At 41.1% G+C, this 3,898-nt stretch overlaps 1 pseudogene; it reads left to right on the top strand.

Annotated features, from left to right (window-relative positions):
* The first annotated feature begins 2,205 nt into the window (after window positions 1-2,205).
* Window positions 2,206-3,665, top strand: LOC142864129 (eukaryotic translation initiation factor 2 subunit 1 pseudogene; annotated as a pseudogene).
* The last annotated feature ends 233 nt before the right edge of the window (window positions 3,666-3,898 follow it).

Below are 3,898 nucleotides of genomic sequence, written 5' to 3'. Positions count from 1 at the left end.
TTCCTTATAATTTTGCATGAAATTAGCCTGAACATGTATCATTCGTTGATTCAAACAATATTCTGTGATTACATTTGCATTCATAGCAACTAACATACAATCGTGTGTCATGAGCCATGTTTTATGACCATTTCATGATTCAATGAAGCATCCCTACTTTGCTTAAGGATGACAACAGCAAACACGCGTGACTCCATGATCACACAGGAGGAAACATTCCATCGGGGAGCTGGGATGGGCGTTCCAGAGGGCGGGAAAATTTCTTCCAGTTAGAAAAACACAGGGACCTCCAGAGGCTGAGTGGAGTGTTGGCCATTTGAAATACAGACCTGGCAGTAAAAATAAATCAGAAGAGGGGAATTATCAAGCAATAATGAAGATATGACATGAAGAGTATGATTGGGAATAAGAACTGAAATAGTTGTTTTCCTAAAAGTGAAAAAAAATTAACTAGGCATGTGTTTGTGTTAGGCACGTTCGTTACATTGACTATTTGGATACCTTTCTAAGGGTGTTTTCTGAAAAGATGGAAACATCAAATATTCTCGTGGGTTCTTCCCATTGGTTTCCAACAGCTTCAGTAGCAGCATGTTAGACTGTTCTTCTCAACACTGAAAAAGTTGAAAATATTCCTGCAGCTTTTAAAAGAGTTTCTTGCAGAATATTCTCATATCATTTATATGTGTGTGTGTGTGTGTGTGTGTATATATATATATATATATATATATATATATATATATGTATGTGTGTATTTTTTTTGGTGTCTGCTAACAGGTCTATCTGCCTGTCACTTGAGAACTCACATTGTCCCAGTGTTTAATCCAGACAGGTGGGGAGAGTTTACCTATGACAGACTGCCAGGCTATTGTTCATCTCTAACTTCAACAGCTTCAGGTAAACGTGGGATCCAATGGTTACATGTTTAATTTCAAATCCATGCCGAGGAGCTAAATTTAGGTGTTAAAATCACAAGAAGTGTATAGAAGAGTTATCTATGGCACTGTTTTCTAGTCACTGAACTAAGTCATCAAATTATTTACCAACTGGTCTCTCTGACATTTCTGAAACCATCCCCATGAAGCTGTTGGCTCAGAATTCCTTTGCAGTGAATTTTCCAGTTTGGCTTTCTCTCTTGAAAAGGAAACACTGTCTTGCATCAGTATTGCTCCACCCATGCTTGTGTAGGACAGTGAGGGTTACCTGCTAATCACTCAAGGGGATTTGGTGTGTATCACAAGAGCATTGATCTGCTCCGTGCTAATCGACTGCAGGACGTTGCTGCACACACTGCTGAGGAAGCCACCACTGTGGGGGCCAGACACAAAACTGGCAGGCCCGTGGCATACATAGTGTTTCATATCTGATCTTAAAAAACTTTTGAAACTTTTGAAGCAATTTAGCCACAAACCATAGACTCATAAATATCACTAAAAATGAAAACTCATGAATAGAGGAGCAAAGGAAAGTAGGGAAAATATCCGCCAAGATCAACCCATGTTACACACGGACAGCAATATTGAGAGTAGAAGTCAGAAGGGCGGGAAACATGGTTCAGGGGAGGAGCGCTGTCCGTGCTCTGACACGAGGCCACCGAGCGGACCTTCCCACTGCCTGCGTGCTGACGTCTCAAGTATGGCAGCAAGGACTGACGTATTGAATGCTAACTTTTATCGATGAGCTGCAATACGAGTCTTAACGTATAGTCTTCCTCACGACTATTATTTCCGTTTTCAGGTGAGGAAACAGGTCCAGAGAAACTGAGGAAGGTGTCTGTGCTTGCCCAGCTGGGAGGCAGAAGAGTTAACTGGTCTTTGGCTCATATGTCCGGGTCCTGAGCCCCTGAATCCCCCAGCCAGCCTCTCTGCACTGTGGCCATGAAAGTGGGGTAAAGAAAAAACTGTCATTGGCCGGCATGGTGGCTCACGCCTGTAATCCCAGCACTGTGGGAGGCCGAGGTGGGAAGATTGTTTGAGCTCAGGAGTTTGAAACCAGCCTGAGCAAGAGTGAGACCCTGTCTCTACTAAAAAATAGAAAAATTAGCCGGGCATGGTGGCGCATACCTGTAGTCCCAGCTACTCGGGAGGCTGAGGCAGGAGAATCACCTGAACCCAGGAGTTGGAGGTTGCTGTGAGCTAGGCTGATGCCACAGCACTCTAGCCAGGGCAACAGAGACTCTGTCTCAAAAAAAAAAAAAAAAAAGGCTGAAGAGGACGGTGGCTGCTTCGGGTGTATCAAATCTGATCTCAGCGGTTGAAGAGTGCGACGCGGGACTCTAGCGCGTGTTTCACACACAAACCTCAGAATGCCGGGTTTAAGTTGTAGATTTTATCAACACAAATTTCCTGAGGTGGAAGATGTAGTGATGGTAAATGTAAGATCCATCGCTGAAATGGGGGCTTATGTCAGCTTGCTGGAGTACAACAACATCGAAGGCATGATTCTTCTTAGTGAATTGTCCAGAAGGCGTATCCGTTCTATAAACAAACTCATCCGAATTGGCAGGAATGAATGTGTGGTTGTCATTAGGGTGGACAAAGAAAAGGATATATTGATTTGTCAAAAAGAAGAGTTTCTCCAGAGGAAGCAATCAAATGTGAAGACAAATTCACAAAATCCAAAACTGTTTATAGCATTCTTCGTCATGTTGCTGAGGTGTTAGAATACACCAAAGATGAGCAATTGGAAAGCCTATTCCAGAGGACTGCCTGGGTCTTTGATGACAAGTACAAGAGACCCGGATATGGTGCCTATGATGCATTTAAGCATGCAGTCTCAGACCCATCTATTTTGGATAGTTTAGATTTAAATGAAGATGAACGAGAAGTACTCATTAACAATATTAATAGGCGTTTGACCCCACAGGCTGTCAAAATTCGAGCAGATATTGAAGTGGCCTGTTATGGTTATGAAGGCATTGATGCTGTAAAAGAAGCCCTGAGAGCAGGTTTGAATTGTTCTATGGAAACCATTCCCATCAAGATTAATCTAATAGCTCCTCCTCGGTATGTGATGACTACAACAACCCTGGAGAGAACAGAAGGCCTTTCTGTCCTCAATCAAGCTATGGCTGTTATCAAAGAAAAGATTGAGGAAAAGAGGGGTGTATTCAATGTTCAAATGGAGCCCAAAGTGGTCACAGATACAGATGAGACTGAACTTGCGAGGCAGCTGGAGAGGCTTGAAAGAGAAAATGCAGAAGTGGATGGAGATGATGATGCAGAAGAAATGGAAGCCAAAGCTGAAGATTAACCTTGTTGGAAACAGTCCAGTTTAAGTAACACAGAGCAGCCCTTCCTCCTGGCTGTAAACCCTAGACTCAAAAGTTTTCCAGTATTGAAAACTTCAAAGCTAAATATTTTTTATTTCCAAGTATTTAAATGTTCTAACAGACCAGAACATGAAACGCCCTCTTAAATGTCAGCTGTTTTCACACAGTAGCTCCAACACATTGAGCAATTTTTAAGAGAGTGGCCTAATTTCACTAGAGACAAATCTTTAAGAACAGTTCTAAAATTGGGCTTGTGATTTCCATTTCTGATGTCTCCAGATTGACACCCCTTTGTAGTTCAGTGCCCCCATGAGATTTACCAGGGGCACCCAAAGCAAACAATTCCAGTCTTTCTATATAAAGTGTATTCAAGCAAATATCAAATAAATTTCTGGGATATTTAAAAAAAAAAAAAGAAAAAAGAAAAAAAAGAAAGAAAGAAAGAAAGAAAGAAAGAAAGAAAGAAAAAGTATTAAGAAAAATCTTTCAAAGTGAGAAGCATTGACTTATACTCTTCATCCTTTCATACATTAATTTGCTAAAAAAGAAAAAAAATGCTTGTCTAAGTGTTGGGAGGTATTCACTTCTATGATAAATTATGCTTAAATGTAATTTATAGGATTTTAACTT

This window comes from Microcebus murinus, chromosome 24 (assembly GCF_040939455.1).
Source record: "Microcebus murinus isolate Inina chromosome 24, M.murinus_Inina_mat1.0, whole genome shotgun sequence".
In the NCBI taxonomy this organism is placed as follows: Eukaryota; Metazoa; Chordata; class Mammalia; order Primates; family Cheirogaleidae; genus Microcebus; species Microcebus murinus.
This window is presented reverse-complemented; position numbering and strand designations above follow the sequence as displayed.